The sequence below is a fragment of the Rhinichthys klamathensis genome, unplaced genomic scaffold (assembly GCF_029890125.1).
Source record: "Rhinichthys klamathensis goyatoka isolate OS25496 unplaced genomic scaffold, OSU_Roscu_1.1 h1tg000127l_1, whole genome shotgun sequence".
NCBI lineage: Eukaryota > Metazoa > Chordata > Actinopteri > Cypriniformes > Leuciscidae > Rhinichthys > Rhinichthys klamathensis.
Genome location: NW_026606664.1, coordinates 4,340,156 through 4,359,091, shown reverse-complemented (window position 1 = coordinate 4,359,091; position 18,936 = coordinate 4,340,156). Strand labels below are relative to the sequence as shown.

The following is an 18,936-nucleotide window of genomic DNA, read 5'->3' as shown; positions in this document are numbered from 1 at the left end:
TGCTAACTGGTTAAAAATGTTTTTGACTAGGTGGGACAAGCTATCAAGATAACAAGCTATGATTCTGAACAGGTACCTTCATTTAGCAAGCTAACAGCTTGATCTCCTAGCTTAGCATAGTGCTAACTGGTTCAAATGTTTTTGATTAGCTACAACAAGATATCATGGTAACAAGCTGTTTTGACATAATGAAAACAGTTAGCTTTCTCCAGGATACAATTGAACATTTTCTTAAGTGTAGTGGAGTACTAGTGTGTAATGCATTTTTTTGGGGGCGTGACAGTGTGGTTTTATATACAAAATGGCACGCTCTTCTGATCTGAGACAAACCGAGAATATATGCAACAGATCAAGAAAATCTTCACCGTGAAATGTGAACGGCATCGTGTTCTTTCCTGTGCTTGTTTTCAGGGAAGTTTAATTAAACGTGTGACTCTTTTTGTCTCAATTCTGTTATCTCCTTCACTGCTCTATGCTGTCTTTGTTAAGTTATTCATTTCACACATCTACAGTCAGTCAGTCTGACACCGGCAGACGCCGTCTGAATAATAATAAAAAAAGATATCCTTATCAGTCCCTAATGATCTAAATATAATCTGTGTGAGAAGGACCAAAACAGTGGGGAAACGTAAGATAAGTGATCATACTGAAACGCACGCTCACACACACACACACACACACACACACACACACACACACACACACACACACACACACACACACACATACTGGTACGGGTGGTTTATAAAGACTTTTTCCCCTAAAAAGTTCCATCCTGGTTTATGGGGACCCACCTTTCCCTTTGTCATAAAGATTAATAAGAAATATTAAACTGCTCCTTATGGCATGGGGTAAAAATCTGACTGCTCAGAATTTAATTCTAATGAAACAGTCTGGTAATATGAAGACCTGACAAACTAAAGCACTGTAAGGACAGGGCAGGAGTGGGCGTTTCCTGATTTAATTATGATTTATGAGGACTACCCTGGTTTATCTGGACATCACTCACATACATACACACACATACACACCTGACCCTTAATTATGAGGACAACCCCGGTTTATCTGGACATCTCACACATACACACACACACCTAACCCTTAATTATGAGGACTAACCTGGTATAACCTGGACTAACTTTACCCATGAGAGTGCCGCATCACTTAAGTTTGTTTCAATACCAGCATATAGAAAAACAAAACAAGAAATTATCAGCAATTGTTCAACCTGGCTTAAACTTTAAGAGAGATTTCAGAAAACTAACCTGAGTTTGTAATGTAAGATTTAGCAGGTGTGAAGTGAGTGAAGAGCAAAGAGAGAAGAGGGAAAGTGAAATACGGAAATATTTTAGCTTTAAAAATTAAGAAATTAAAAAACCAAAAGGAGAGTTTACTATTTAACCATCACTGACAAATGCATTCACCCACAAGTATTTTTCATAATTGAACCTTGAATGTCAGTCTTAATTTATTAATTAGATTTTAAGAAGTTTTGTCTAAAGATAGTTTTGAATAAAGCTAAATATTTCCAGTTGATTGGGTTTGGGTTTTGTTAATGTGAAAAGAGAAGATTGTTCAAGACTTGCTATTAGTATCTAAATGAACATTGCTGACCATTTGGGTTTAACTGGACATCAGTAACCATATGAATCATGCATACACACACACAAACACCTGACTAACCCTTGATTATGAGGACATTTTGGGTTTAACTGGACCTCACCTCACACACACTCTCAAACACCTAACCCTTGATTATGAGGACATTTTGGGTTTAACTGGACCTCACTCACACACACACTCTCAAACACACACAAACACCTAACTAACCCTTGATTATGAGGACATTTTGGGTTTAACTGGACCTCACAAACACACACAAACACCTGACTAACCCTTGATTATGAGGACATTTTGGGTTTAACTGGACCTCTCAAACACACACAAACACCTGACTAACCCTTGATTATGAGGACATTTTGGGTTTAACTGGACCTCTCAAACACACACAAACACCTGACTAACCCTTGATTATGAGGACAAACTGGGTTTAAATGGACATCACTATTAACTCCACACATAGCAGGAGTACCTGTATTAGAGTTAACCATACTAAACCAAATCAACTATTCTACATTAAAGAGTGAATTCACAAATGATTGTGCATCTTTTTGCTGCCACTAAACCTGTAAAAGTAATACGCACACCTAAGGAAATAGTGCTACAATGTGCTGTTGCTATATCAACCAACATATACACATGTGGTGCAAAATGAACCTGGTTGGAGAAAATTCAGTGATCAAAGATCAGCAAGTTTTACACTTCATAGAAGACTAGTTAAAGGGCAATTAGATGAAGAAATGCAACTAGACAGCCAATAAAAACTAACAAAATTAAACTGAAAGGGCAATTTTTATTTTGCAAATGGTTAAAAAAGGCTCAACAACTGAGATCTAATAAGGCCATTATTAGAGATGCACCGATTGATCGGCTTGGGACCGGAATTGGACGATTTTCACGTGATCGGCCATGACCGGCGATCGGCCGGTCAGTCTGACATATGCCGATTTTATACCGGTCAAACGCACTCGGGCGCCGCATGATTAACATCAGCATCACACGTGCACACGGAACACACATGTAGAAAACCTCGTGAATTACGGCCGTTTCACACCGTAAGCGTGAGAGGCGTGTATTTTTTTCAGCGTGCATGTTAATCAGTGAATGCATCACACTGGGAGCGGGAGCAGAGCGTCAAGCAGGAGCGTCGCGTGAGCAGCAGTGAAGCGGTTTCGGCACAGAGTCTATTTTTGCTGCGCTGCTCACACTCAATTAAAGTGAAAGCACACTTTTTTTGATGGGCAAAATAAATATGATTTCACACAAAAAGTGGCCAAAATACACAGAATTTGCATGTCTAGTGTGTTTTAACAAGAACTGGAGTAGGCTATGTCAGAAAAGAAAATGAAGAAGACTCAAACATATTTATAGAAAATTCACCCATTTAAACTTGTTTTTATTATTCAGTTTGGGTAGAAGTATATGGTGTTTTATAAAAATAAAAAAATAGAAAATAAATATTTGTGTGTGCTGTAAAGTGGTTAGAAAAAATGAAATCGGAATCGCCTAAAATAGGTATCGGCAGGTCAAACTCGGAATCGGCCTAGAAAATTGTAATCGGTGCATCTCTAACCATTATGGGACTAAAGTGCATGAGGGAGTGTGCCTCAAAATGACCTCAGCAACACACTGGAAATAAAACCAAATTAAATTGCCTTCCAGTAAATGCATGTATTTGTACATTTCTTTCAAAACAGTGTTTTAATAAAAGTAAATAAAAGGATGTCTTGAACACTCTTCTGGCCCAACAACACTTTAGAGAACAAAACCCACAGACATTAAAGGTTGTATCAGCGATTTCAGGCCCAAACATAAATGATCACATTCATCTAATCTTTCCTAACGATCCGCTAGCTGGCCGCCCCATAAGTATGCTGTCCAAAAAACGCTTCTCTGTAGGCAGCCTAGGCTCTGAGATCTGCACACAAAAACAGTGGGTTTCACCAACCACTCAAAACCAAAATAAACAGTGTTCCAACCAATCACCGCAAAATCTCAAACCACAACACCCCCACCTTTTGTGTGCAGATCTCAGAGCCTAGGCTGCCTACAGAGACACGGTTTTTGGACGGCATGCTTATGGAGCGGGCAGCTAGCGGAAAATTAGATGAATGTGATCATTTATATTTGGGCCTTTTTTGGGCCTGAAATCGCTGATACAACCTTTAATGGAAGGCGACACTGATCTCTCGAAGAACTCTAAGAAGATTTCTTTTTCAACATCAAACCTCGGTTCCTCACGAAATCCCTTATATTTTGGGCCGTTCTTTCTCTCAGAACAGGGTCCTCTGCAGTCTTGCACTGCTCACACTCTGCCTTTGTTGCAAGGTGTCCCTTTGAAATATGGACTCTGAAATGTTTCATGACAGCATTCACTTCATTTGGGCTCCATGGCCTTTTCGCAATTCTCCTCAATTTGGTCCCTGTAAAACAAACAAACAAACAAACATATACATACACATATGTATACCTATACACCTATATGTATATACATGGAATAACTTTAATATACCCAAATGTTTAAATACCTCTGGAGTTCTCAGTTTCATCCTGATTCATTTGGCTTTTTCCTGAGGGGTAAAAAGCAACAATTAAAATGTATTCCAGCCCTACAATCCAAACAGTTTCGGACCATGTGAAATATCAGCAGATAAGCACACAGGGAAAACTAGTCTCTGGTCCAGTGTAACATGAAAAGGACCACTTTACACTGAATTACTGTGGAAGATAAAAAATAAAATCAACATGTATCCTTTTTCTCAAATAAATATCTAAAATATATGCGCACACACATACCTGTGGAGCTGTCAGCCTCACCCAGGCCCATTTTTGTTTTTTCTAAGGGAAAAAAAGCAACACACTATTCATCTTCTCTACACGGCAAACAGGTATATAATAATAATTATTATTATTATTATGTAAATATGAGGGCTCTGAACCAGTTCAAAGAATGAAAACAAAAACTGGGGAAAAACCAGACATTTCTAATTTGGGTCCTTCTTGGCCGATAAAAGGCAGAAAATGACTTTTTAGTGCTTGTGGATTGTAGACAACAATCCCCATAGTGCATTGCAATGCTCAGCTCCGCAGGCCACTCCCACTACCTACCGCCTGGAAATCATTTCACACAATTTCTAGTGAAGAGTTACTTTGCGAACTAATTATTTGATTTATCATGCTCGTTAGCTGAGATAGCTTATACCTGCGTGCATGAAGTTGTCTGGACTTGTGTTCTTCCACAGCTTTCTCAGTCATTTTTACCGTCCGTTTTTCACTGTCTTGTTCATCCATAACGAGCGAATGTTTACACACTTTATTAGTGCAAATATCAAAACCGTAGGGTGAGCTTAACACACACTGCGTTCCACTTTTATTTATTTATTTCTCACACAGCGGCGCGCGCGCCCATAGTCCTCTAGGTTTCGATTAACGATCCACAGCACAGCAAGGAAAGCTACGACTTAGTTTCACCGTGAAAGTTTCCTCCTTCCGTCTTTTATCTCGATATCGTACAGTAGAAATTGGCACCGCTGAAATGAAAAAGTTTCTGCCGGTGAAATCAAACGCACGGCACTGATCTGTGATGTGTCTGTTAGCGCATTAGGTCCAACCCCCTATGGGCGGGTTTGAAAGGGTGGGAACTAGAGCTTGTAGTCTTTACAGAAATCCCCCCCTCTTACACTTCCTCCTACAATGACGTAAAATTACGATTTTAGGAGGAAGTGAAAAAGGTAAATAGCGGATTTCTCTCGTCTCAGGGGAAAATGTGTTGCACGACCATTCAATAGTATGACTGGGTTTCTAACAATGATGCAGATACTGACATTTGCATGTAAGGCCAAGCCATTTTTTTGGACAAACAGACATATAAAACATGTAAGGAGGAGGCTGATACATGTAGATCTTGTCTATAAAGTCAAATAAATCAAATACACATTACATAATAAACATCAACATACCATTTCCTTTCCAGTCAAAGCTGAATCTCCTTTCTTTGCAACCATCTTTGATGTGGTCATCTGAAATCAGACAGAGCAATTGTATGCTGTTGTCATAAAATGGTTTCATTCTGATGCATAACATTTAACAAATTAGTATGAACGCGGATGTTATTTATGCTTTCCCTCCTAAAATGACCCTTAAAATGCAGATATTAGACAAGAAAATCTCCCTAAACGCAAACCCCTCCCCGCTAGCTGAGGACAGGATGAATTTTACCAACTAAAAAAGGCCTGTTCAAACTAAAAACTATATATCTATTAAATTATAGGCCTAAAAAATCCTCTCAGTATTAAGGAATAGCAGAGTCTACACCACAGCTTACACGATAACAACACAGAGAAACAAAAACAAAAAAATCACTTTCATAACTATTTTACCAGCTGAGAAACGCTAGAAACATTGGCAGTAGGGGTGTAACGATACCCTCATGTCACGATTCGATACATAACACGATACGATATTATAGAGATACTCCAAGACGTGGTAAAAGGGTAACTTTTTTTTAACTGTTGATTAAAATGCCTAATTAAACTCTGTAAACTTGATTGTTTCCCCTCACACAGAAATTTTTATTTTGGGTGTACTGTCCACAATACACATTGTCACTATCCACAATATATATTGTTGCATTTTTGTATTGCGATACATTGCTTAATTGACAGCCAATCGGAATCAATTCTGCTATAACATGCTTCAGTATATAAGCGGCAGTCAAAGATGCGATCACAATAAACAGAGCGTTACCGTCTGCTGGTTGGACCCTAACACAGTTATGGTTGGTGTGAATGGGCCTTAACAGTTTACGTCTCTGTGACTGAAAGTCACAAAGCATATCCAGATTGAAAAGTGTGCATATTGGGTCTACAGCTTACCCACAATAAAGAAGCAGCCGACACATACCCAAAGCAACATCTTTTCCTCAAACCCTAACCCTGACATGATGGTCCTCGTAGTGGAGAACTGTCCTTATATTTCAGGTCAGTGTCATGCCCATCCCCCAACGCACGAGTTATGAAAGTGAATGAACCGATTCCATTTTACACAAAGGAACAAATATTATCCAACAGATTGACTTAATTTATATCAATCTGTATAATAATTCCAATCGTAATTTCAAAAGCAGTTATGTTAAAAAAAATAGAAAAAAAAACTTCATGGGGTTCCATATAGGCTACAGAAAGAGTTTTTAAAAACATGGTTGTGTAACAAGGTGCGATTTGCTGGTGGGGGATTTCCCCCCTCCACAGTAATCAATGCTATAGCCTAATTCACCAATAGACCATATCAAATATATTATATATTTTTAAAAATATGCAACACGCACGTTTAAACAACAAACGATACAATCTGAACTGGCGCTTCTGCTCCTGTATTGAGAGATAATGCAGCGCGTTTCAGCTACGATCCTGGTTCCAGTGGCCTTAATACATTCACGGCTTTTCAGAATGTCACAAAGCGTTTTGAGATGTTTTTGAACGAAATATTGATGTTTATAATTAAGTGTTTTGGCACACCGAGTGGCGCTACGCATTGTTCTAAAATTGGGTTTTATTCTGGCATGTTGAACTAGAGTTCGACAAACGCGGCGGCGCTTTCACTTGAATTAATTTTTTTCTCATTACAGCTAAAAGAACTTAAAAGGCTAGCCTACTCCGTAATTTTTGGTCATACAGATAAGATATCATCTTTTTTTAAACTGTAAAAGGTCTACAATATGCTAACGATAAAACGTTTTCTCGCTCATGTGAACGAACACACTGGAGAAACAAACGTTTGGTCATTTCACAAAGAGTAAAATCATGGCCGAGTGGAAGAACTTACGGTTCGATCATTTAGATGACACGGGTTCAAAAATCCCGAACAAACTTGGTACTTTTGTAAATTTTATATTAGCCTATTAATGCATTTTATATCCGATTATTAATGCAGAGAGATTTGTCTATTCTAAAACTCTGTTACACCATATAGTTTTTGCTTATATTTATAAAATAAAATTGCCAAGCATTTCCATTTTACACAGGAACAAATAGTATCCAACAGAATGACTTTACATCTGTATAATAATACCAATCGTAATTTATAAATAGCTATAGCCTATATAAATTTTTGGGATTCCCTATAGGCTATAGGCTACTTCACCAATATACCATATACAATATATAAAATAGAGATATGCAACAGGCACGTTTAAACGACAAACAATAAAATCAAAACCAGCTTTTCAGTTGTTCATTAGTTCCAGTGGCCTTAATGTAGGCCCTATGCACGGCTTTTCAAAAGGTCACAAAGCGTTGAGATTATTCTGAATGAAATATTGAAGTTTATAATTAAGTGTTTTGGCACACCACGCCGAGTGGCGCTATTGTTCTAAAGTCGGGTTTTATTCTGGCATGTTGAATTAGAGTTCGACAAACACGGCGGCGCGTTCATTTGGATTTATTTTTCTCATAACAGCTAAAATAGCTTAATAGGCTACTCCGTATTTTTTGCCTACATCGTTCAAAACTGTAAACTTCTATTCATATTAGGCTAACAACATTTTAGCTGTCGTCTCGTCTCTGTCTCCGGGAACTGCGCGTCACAAAAATGAACCGAAAACCACTTGCCTCAGCTCAGTCACGATAAGAAATCGGCTATGTCTAAAGCCTTTAAATGTCTAAATATTTAATAAATGTTATCTGATTATGTAATCCATCTGAAACTGAGAGGTACAGATGATCTACTCAAACATGTTTAGCTATGATGTGAGCGCTTCCCAACGAGGAAAGGACAAGGGGGAAAATCTCGCTCTAATTAAATGTAGGCTAAATCGCCCTGAATTAAAATGTAAAAGCAGATCAAATAATTTTTGTCGAAATGTTGCTATATTGTTTCATTTAAGTTCATAATTATTCTATAAATGTTATTTAGTTTAACAGCAGCACAACGGAGCACTGTGGTTCGAGGTTTATTTGAATAAAAAAGAACAACTTATTGAAATTGAATGAATTATTGAAATGAAATATTTAGTAATAAAGTTTCATGACAGAAATATCACTACATGTAGCTTACATTATTTAATTCCTTCATTATCAACACTTTAATAGTCTAATGCTAGAATAGCGGTTTAAGTGTGAATTGCGACTTCTTTTTGTTGTAAGTCAGTCTCAGAGAGCCTGTGGGGGGGTTGGAGGGACAGTGGCTTTATCGGCACAATAGGTGTTAATGTTCCTCTTTCATATGGAGATGTCGGATAGCCAGCCCAATGAGCAGGCAAAGGCTAAATTCTTATAAATCTCTCGGTGTGTCCAAATGTAGGCCCTATATCTTATTAAATTATAAATATTGTAGTTTATTTTTTGTATTTAAAGTTTTCACACAAAATTTCAATTAAAGTGTTCAATCCAGTTGTTTCAACTGGTTTTGTAGAGTTTTAGAGTTTTAGAATGAGCACTGTGTATGATTGTCAACAATCTGGCATTATCTAAACATTAACTGTTGACTAAACACGTTCATGCCACAGCAGATACAGAGCTCTTTAATTTGCGATCAACCTCGTTTTATTGTAAGGTGAATTCAACAAGGCATGCTTTGTCTTTGAAGCAACAAAGGCTAAATAATTTGTTACAGTTTTTTTTTTGGAGGGAGGGAGGGAGACAAAATAAACTTGCTAAAAAGAGATCCAGCACGAGAGACAGACAAAGAAAAACGCATGTTCTTAATTTATGTGGCTTTGGACTATTTTCGTTTTGTACTGTTTTAATTGTTTAATTTAGCTGAAATTTCTTTGGCAATACAAATTTAAAATGTTGCAAGAATAAGATTCTGTGTTTCTTACATTCTTCAAAATTTGCGATGGGTTTCAAACTTAATTAATTGTAGTGTTCTTTTACATTTTCATTTGTTTTTATATTGAAAGTAATACTATTTAGTTAGTCTGTCAAGTCAACAAAATCAGTCTTTTCTGATTTGTTCAATGTATGGATCTGTTTTGAAAAATTTCTCCCGTTGCTATGGCCAGGTATCACTCACTGTCAGTCAACTCAATTTCGTGAATGATTCACAAAACAATAATTTAGCAGATTAAAGACGAGCTTCATTATTTTCATTTTCTGACGCGATCAGCTTTCTTTTTTTATTTATTTTCATTTCCCTCATCAGTTTTGTCGTGCAGCGGACATGGAATGTAGCAAATTTACGTTAATGTGGCATTGATAATTAAACAAAACGCTTGACATTAAATAAATAAACAGTTAATGAACTCGCTAATAAACAGTTACCTATTTAAGCATCAAGAACGGTAAAACACAAATGAAGTCGGCCAACAGCATGTTGGCTACATTGAGATTTGATCTCGGATCGCTTGAAGCTCCGTGAGGCTCATGTTGCGTTAACCACTGAGCTACCGTCTGAACGCTATTAAATTACGTCTTATGCTCTTCCAGACCCTCATTGATAGCCTAATATATTTCTGTTGCAATGTTTTATGTTGTAATGTTTTCACTATTTATTCAATTTAATTTCAGTATTGTGATTATGAATTCGTTTAACTACAATGTTTCACTTGAATTCATCTGTTACCAGCTTTCAATCGCTCTGAATGAGTCGCGGTGCGGCGGTAGATTACGCAATAGAGAGAATAAACTGACACCTTTCAAAGTCTGTGATTGTAGCGCCTCTTAGCGGTAAAAGGCAGCAAATACACATCCGAATTTTACCGCCACGGGAGCGGTAAAAGTATTATTCGTGTTGAGTACCAACTGTACCCAAAGCAACATCTTTTCCACAAACCCTAACCCTGACATGATGGTCCTCGTAGTGGAGAACTGTCCTTATATTTCAGGTCAGTGTCATGCCCATCCCCCAACGCACGAGTTATAAAAATGAATGAACCGAGCAATGTACATTTTACTCAAATTTGAGACGTCACAACAGCGTCTTTAAGACGACAGTCCACGTCAACCAGTCTAGCATGATGCCCAACCATCCTACACTTAACATTGCCTGTGTCAAAGAGAAGAAAACAATGAAGGAACATGCGCTCACTTACTTTCTGTTTCACTGATGAGGAAGGATTCACACTGCATTCAGTCACAGCCACTGATGTCTCGTCACACAATTCCTGTAATTATGAGAAAGACAGGTACAACACTGAGGCAAGGATGCTTGTCAATCGGTCACCGCAACTAATTCTAGTATCAACCAAAGACTAAATATCTAGTGTCCCTTTCATGGCTCCGTCATGCACAAAGCAGACGTGCAGAATTTTTTTAAATAATCTGCATCATATAAAAAACTAACATTCATGAAATACAGAACATGGTTGACTTTCAGTGATAAAGTCTTTAAGAGACTCACCCTTAAACGCGAAGGCCAAGAGGAATCCCCATAGTTGTATGTGACCTCCTCATCTGGAAAGATATGTCTTATACTAAACAGACACAGGTGTGGCCTTCCGTCAACAATGATTGTCTTGACTTTGCAATTTGGATTTTTGTCATCATCATTCCTCCACCGTCCTCTTTTGTTGCATCTATGCTGTGATAAAAATAGTGCAGTAAGAAACTTAAAACATAGACACACACTGAAACATACGGTTCTAACTGAACATTTGGGTTAGGCTAACCTTGGCCTATTTAACCTATATTCAAATACACATTGTGAAAGTTAACTTGACTTCCTAAGAATTTAATAGGTCAGATGATCCACTTAAGGTAAAAAAAATACCCCAGTTGAACAATAACCATGTTATTGATTATCACTAACTAATAAGTTCCTAATGTTATGAGAACCCTAGCAAATCTGCTATTGTAATAGTGCGGCACGATTAATCTTATCGCAATCGTAATCGCGATGTCAAGCCTGTGCGATTATATGGCGCAAAATGCTGCGATTTTATGTAAAATAAACAATGGGCTGTTAACGCAATTAACGCAGCATCTGTTATTTTTTGTCATCCTTTGGCTAGTGTTACATGATAATGCTCTCATGCGATTGCTTAAAACCATTCATGCGAGACAAGTCAAAAGAGAGCGCGCTGAATGTCCGACTGTGACTCACAGAAAGACACGCGCCAGAATACAGTTCTCTTTCGCTCTTGAACGAACAACAACACACACAATTATGCCAAAATGTCGTTTGTCGAGTATCTTCATAACATAAGAGCAGTCTTATGATGGACGTATAGAGTTGTGAGAGGATGAGGCGCATGTGAGATCCGTGTCTCTGTCAGCAGCGGCTGCTCTTAAAGGGCCAGCAGCCAAAGCTTTCTGTCAGTAAAGTTAATCACAGAACAAAGGGGACAGAGAAAATTACTCACTGCTCTTGACTAAAGAACTTATGTAGCTTTAATAAGGATTAGTCTATTTATTATTTATGCAGCGCAGAGTCGCAGACTGTTTGATAACTTTATTAAATTTCTGCATACCTGTTAGACAGGAAGGGCACAGGTAAATATGACATGTCATTTATAATGGGTTTATGTGAGGATTATTTGAAGTTCACTTAAATTAAAAGCTGTTCTATTTTTTGACGTCTAATAAATGTTTTTTAAAAAAAATTATAGCTTTCAATTGTAATGATGGAATCACTGTAATGTTGGATGGCTCTAATTAATGTTTTAAATGGGGGTGGATTAATTTTTATCCAGACATCAATGGCTTAGATGTTATCAATCATTTAGTTGTTGTTGCTAGTTTGAGTTGAGAAATACACATTTCAGAATTATCACTAATCTGTGTGTGCATTTTGCTTTAGAACCAAGCAAGTTGACTCATGAAACCATTTGTTTATTATATCGCAATCGCATATTCCAATTGCAATATTGACCTCAATAATCACAATGACATTTTCCCCAAATCGTGCAGCCCTATATTGTAATAATAATAGTAATAATAATAAATCATAATCATAACTGTTTTTATTAGAATGACATGCAACTAGTTTGCTCTGAATATGAACCAAAAATAAATAAACCAAAAAAGAAACAGCCAGCTTACCAATAACGTGTTCCATTCCATGTGAAGTCAAACAAGTAGTTGCCTTGAACATCTTTAACATGTTTACTTTGAGAGAGAATCCCACGGTATTCAACAACAAAGGTGGATGGTTCAATGTGCTCAAGTGCAAACACACCTCTCCCTAAAAGGGCAAAAAAAAATATAATAATACAAATAAAACATGAATCCAAGTGCACCTATATGTTACACAGCTAACCAACCTATCCTTTTAAAGAGTTAAATCCTGTAAAACTGTGTAATGTAATATGAGGTGCAGGAAATAAAAAAAATAAAAAAAATAATCAAGCATTGGTTTTCACTGTGATATAGCCTACTAGTTGAATTTGGTTACACTATTCTCTGTATACATAGTTTTATGTATTTATTTTAAAATAATAATTATAAAAAAATTGTTTAAAGTTTTTTTTTTTCATCTCTTAACCTTTATGAAAATGAGCGGCTTACCCAAGGGTAAAATGTGTGAATGTGAAAGATCATGTCCAGACTGCCAGCAATAGGCCTACTTTTCATTCTTACAAGTGCATGCCTACTTTATGATTTGATTTGCCTGCAGTCTGAACATAGTCAAATTGCCTTGTGGTGCACAATTTACCTTTGAATGTGTTGATTTGTCGTCCCTCAATGAAGGCTTTGTCTTTGCCCGACAATATGTGTTCTTTTGCATCCTGCTCAGGTTTTATTCTCTTCTTTCTTAAAATGTTGACTGAAAACATTCCAGACAACATAATTAGTATGTATTTATAAATATATATATATATATATATATATATAGATAGATAGATAGATAGATAGATAGATAGATAGATAGATAGATAGATAGATAGATAGATAGATAGATAGATATGCTTTATATGCAGTACATTATTGTCAGACTGTAGTCTATATCAATAAATACAACATTTTACACAGAAATAGTTGATCAGTGAGGTTTTGAGGCTTGTTACTTTTGATAAGAAACAGTCTCCGATTTCAAATTCAGTCCATTTTAATACCATTTTATCACTCTTTAATGTGGCGCCTCAGATCAAATGAAGCTAAACTCGTTACTTAGAAAAATTAACTATAGAGAGAAAGTTTTAGAAAATGTTACATGTATTACACCTGATTTACATTAAAATAATAAATGTAAAATCGAATTGGAAATAGAATCGAAAGCACGTGAATTAAAATTGAATGGAATCATAAAATGTCTGCTAATATCCAGCCCTAAAATGAATCAACCAGATAATTTTGGCAAGTCATTCTAATGACAGTAACGTTACATTAATGAAAGTATACTTTTACATTAGTCTCGTTTCTGTTTATTTAATATATTTCTGTATCTTACTGTATTAAACTGTAAATTCATCCACTCAACTTTACCAGTCATCACGATGACAACATAGATTTGATTTATTTCAAAATGTAAATTAATTCTCTCAAGCATCCATGGAGATGTATCTTTCATCAACTAATACTAATACTAGTATCCAACTGCTTATGGACTTATATTAGCCACGTTTAGTGGCCACGTTTAAAGTAATGTAACTAACGTTATTAAAAACTGTCTGACTCATGACACTTAACTCCATAAAGGTAGAATATATAAATAAACGCACTTACCTTCCTCGTGATAAAGTGAAAATCTCCCACTATAGCTCGTCAACTTCTGCTAATTAATCTTTCATGATGATGATTAATCTTCTGATTAATCACACCGTCACACCACACGTCTGCGATAGAAGATCAGAGGCGCAGGCGCGCTGACTTTGACGGATGTGAAATGCAGCCAATCACTGACGAGGATTCCAGCAGCCAATCACTGACGAGGATTCCAGCGTTCCACCAATGAATCGCGCTTGGGCGTGGTCTGGGTGTATGAAATGTGTATGATACTGCAGTAGCGTCGAATTTCACATAGAGGGAGATTATACACTCTGAGCATACTCTGGCACACACTGAAAAACGGGTACAACGGATTTATAAGGACATATTGAGAAAAAGCGGGAGGTGGTTAGGCGCAGCCTGATAAGCCTTTCTACACTGCTCGACTTATTAGACAGGGTCAATTTTCACAAAATCAGAACCCCGAAGGCATTTTGTGATTATTTATATTATACAGCATTTCTAGGGGTATTAATGGGTGCTGAATCCAAATCTGCTGTATATGAAGCTCAAAAATGTCCCAAAATGCCTCAAAATTGAGAAATTCAAAATGGCCGCCACCGCCAGGCTGAAATCTATTTTTCAGCATATCTTTTTGACTAAACAAGGTACAAACATGACATAAATGTGCTTTTGTAAGTTTTCCTACATGGGCAATTCAATGCCATATTCAGATTTGAGAACTAATGTGAAGAAACAGCTTAGATATTGCAAAAAAAGTTGTTTTTAACTATGAATAATTACTCAGTTATTATTATTATTATTACTATTATTGTTGATATTATCAGGCTACATTTACTTACTTTGTATTTTGTTTTGAGGTCAAATGTACAAACAAATACAAAAGTTACAAACTTTAATTAAATGTTCACAGGTTTTCACACATGGGGAATTTAACATCCGTCCTGATTTAGATCAAGTGTCAATAATCAGCTTGAAAATCACACAAGTATAGAGAAAAAGGTGGTCATTAGTGATAAAGAAGTTGTCCATCAAATAAGATCCAAAAGCAGGAAGATCCATGGGTCATGGTGATATTCATTGAACTACACTCACCTAAAAGATTATTAGAAACACCATACTAATACTGTGTTTGACCCCCTTTCGCCTTCAGAACTGCCTTAATTCTACGTGGAATTGATTCAACAAGGTGCTGAAAGCATTCTTTAGAAATGTTGGCCCATATTGATAGGATAGCATCTTGCAGTTGATGGAGATTTGTGGGATGCACCCAATGCTCTATTCGGTTGAGATCTGGTGATTGTGGGGGCCATTTTAGTAAAGTGAACTCATTGTCATGTTCAAGAAACCAATTTGAAATGATTCGAGCTTTGTGACATGGTGCATTATCCTGCTGGAAGTAGCCATCAGAGGATGGGTACATGGTGGTCATAAAGGGATGGACATGGTCAGAAACAATGCTCAGGTAGGCCGTGGCATTTAAACGCTGCCCAATTGGCACTAAGGGGCCTAAAGTGTTACACCACCACCACCAGCCTGCACAGTGGTAACAAGGCATGATGGATCCATGTTCTCATTCTGTTTACGCCAAATTCTGACTCTACCATCTGAATGTCTCAACAGAAATCGAGACTCATCAGACCAGGCAACATTTTTCCAGTCTTCAACTGTCCAATTTTGGTGAGCTCTTGCAAATTGTAGCCTCTTTTTCCTATTTGTAGTGGAGATGAGTGGTCCCCGGTGGGGTCTTCTGCTGTTGTAGCCCATCCGCCTCAAGGTTGTGCGTGTTGTGGTTTCACAAATGCTTTGCTGCATACCTCGGTTGTAACGAGTGGTTATTTCAGTCAAAGTTGCTCTTCTATCAGCTTGAATCAGTCGGCCCATTCTCCTTTGACCTCTAGCATCAACAAGGCATTTTCGCCCACAGGACTGCCGCATACTGGATGTTTTTCCCTTTTCACGCCATTCTTTGTAAACCCTAGAAATGGTTGTGCGTGAAAATCCCAGTAACTGAGCAGATTGTGAAATACTCAGACCGGCCCGTCTGGCACCAACAACCATGCCACGCTCAAAATAGCTTAAATCACCTTTCTTTCCCATTCTGACATTCAGTTTGGAGTTCAGGAGATTGTCTTGACCAGGACCACATCCCTAAATGCATTGAAGCAACTGCCATGTGATTGGTTGATTAGATAATTGCATTAATGAGAAATTGAACAGGTGTTCCTAATAATCCTTTAGGTGAGTGTACTTTACTTCATAGAAAACCACAGTATAAAAAAAAAAAAGTAAAACACAGTGCCGATAGAGAAAATATCTTTTATTTGTATAAAATCATCATTCCAGAGCATCAGTTTCCTGTAAGAGGTGCAGATTCATATGGCTACTGATGTCTGAACACACACATTTCTCTGAGTTCATACAAAATCTCATAAATAGCTGTTTCCTTACACCTATTTTTATGCACATTTTGGGAGTACATCTGTACAACCCGAATTCCGGAAAAGTTGGGACGTTTTTTAAATTTGAATAAAATGAAAACTATAAGACTTTCAAATCACATGAGCCAATATTTTATTCACAATAGAACATAGATAACATATCAAATGTTTAAACTGAGAAAATTTACACTTTTATCCAATAATTGAGCCCATTTCAAATTTGATGCCTGCTACAGGTCTCAAAATAGTTGGGACGGGGGCATGTTTACCATGGTGTAACATCTCCTCTTCTTTTCAAAACAGTTTGAAGACGTCTGGGCATCGAGTTTATGAGTGTCTGGAGTTTTGGTGTTGGAATTTGGTCCCATTCTTGCCTTATATAGGTTTCCAGCTGCTGAAGTGTTTGTGGTCGTCTTTGACGCAATTGTCGTTTAATGATGCGCCAAATGTTCTCTATAGGTGAAAGATCTGGACTGCAGGCAGGCCAATTCAACACCTGGACTCTTCTACGACGAAGCCATGCTGTTTTAATAGCTGCAGTATGTGGTTTTGCATTGTCCTGCTGAAATACACAAGGCCACAAGGTCGTCTGGAGGGGAGCATATATTGCTCTAAAACCTTTATATAGCTTTCAGCATTCATAGTGCCTTCCAAAACATGCAAGCTGCCCATACCGTATGCACTTATGCACCCCCATACCATCAGAGATGCTGGCTTTTGAACTGAACGCTGATAACACGATGGAAGGTCTCCCTCTTCTTTTGCCCGGAGGACACGGCGTCCGTGATTTCCAACAAGAATGTCAAATTTGAACTCGTCGGACCATAGAATACTTGTCCACTTTGAAATAGTCCATTTTAAATGAGCCTTGGCCCACAGGACATGACGGCGCTTCTGGACCATGTTCACATATGGCTTCCTCTTTGCATGATAGAGCTTTAGTTGGCATCTGCAGATGGCACGGCGGATTGTGTTTACCGACAGTGGTTTCTGGAAGTATTCCTGGGCCCAATTAGTAATGTCATTCACACGATCATGCCGATGAGTGATGCAGTGTCGTCTGAGGGCCCGAAGACCACGGGCATCCAATAAAGGTCTTCGGCCTTGTCCCTTACGCACAGAGATTTCTCCAGTTTCTCTGAATCTTTTGATGATGTTGTGCACTGTAGATGATGAGATTTGCAAAGCCTTTGCAAATTGACGTTGAGGAACATTGTTTTTAAAGTGTTCCACAATCTTTTTACGCACTCTTTCACAGATTGGAGAGCCTCTGCCCATCTTTACTTCTGAGAGACTCTACCTCTCTAAGACATCCCTTTTATAGCTAATCATGTTACAGACCTGATATCAATTAACTTAATTAGTTGCTAGATGTTCTCCCACCTGAATCCTTTCTAAATTTCTTGCTTTTTCAACCATTTGTTGCCCCCGTCCCAACTATTTTGAGACCTGTAGCAGGCATCAAATTTGAAATGAGCTCATTTAGTGGATAAAAGTGTAAAATTTCTCAGTTTAAACATTTGTTATGTTATCTATGTTCTATTGTGAATAAAATATTGGCTCATGTGATTTGAAAGTCTTATAGTTTTCATTTTATTCAAATTTAAAAAACGTCCCAACTTTTCCGGAATTCGGGTTGTAAATCAGGACGGGATGTTAAATTCCCCATGTGTGAAAACCTGTGAACATTTAATTAAAGTTTGTAACTTTTGTATTTGTTTGTACATTTGACCTCAAAACAAAATACAAAGTAAGTAAATGTAGCCTGATAATATCAACAATAATAGTAATAATAATAACTGAGTAATTATTCATAGTTAAAAACAACTTTTTTTTGCAATATCTAAGCTGTTTCTTCACATTACTTCTCAAATCTGAATATGGCATTGAATTGCCCATGTAGGAAAACTTACAAAAGCACATTTATGTCATGTTTGTACCTTGTTTAGTCAAAAAGATATACTGAAAAATAGATTTCAGCCTGGCGGTGGCGGCCATTTTGAATTTCTCAATTTTGAGGCATTTTGGGACATTTTTGAGCTTCATATACAGCAGATTTGGATTCAGCACCCCTTAATACCCCTAGAAATGTTGTATAATATAAATAATCACAAAATGCCTCCAGCACTTTAAATAAGCACATTTTCAGAAATTCTGCCTAGTCTATATGAGGACAGTAGTGCTGTCCTTGTAGTTACGGTATGTCCTCATAGAGTCGGTATGTATCCATGGTTTTTGTCCTCATAATCCGGTCGCACCAACGCACACAC

The 18,936-nt window shown here is 37.4% G+C and overlaps 1 protein-coding gene and 1 long non-coding RNA gene across 5 annotated transcripts in view; both read right to left on the bottom strand.

Moving 5' to 3' along the window:
- The window catches only part of lrp1ba (low density lipoprotein receptor-related protein 1Ba), a 320,154-nt gene that overhangs the window by 233,384 nt on the left and 67,834 nt on the right, over positions 1-18,936 (bottom strand). The window lies entirely within an intron of this gene.
- Positions 11,113-13,309, bottom strand: LOC130089330 (uncharacterized). Of its 2 annotated transcripts, none has more exons than XR_008807560.1 (3): positions 13,213-13,309; positions 12,600-12,741; positions 11,113-11,139 (listed from the first exon to the last, which is right to left on the bottom strand). It is a non-coding gene; the product is annotated as an uncharacterized LOC130089330 (long non-coding RNA). The 2 variants fall into 2 exon arrangements; XR_008807559.1 differs by having other exon boundaries at positions 11,116-11,134.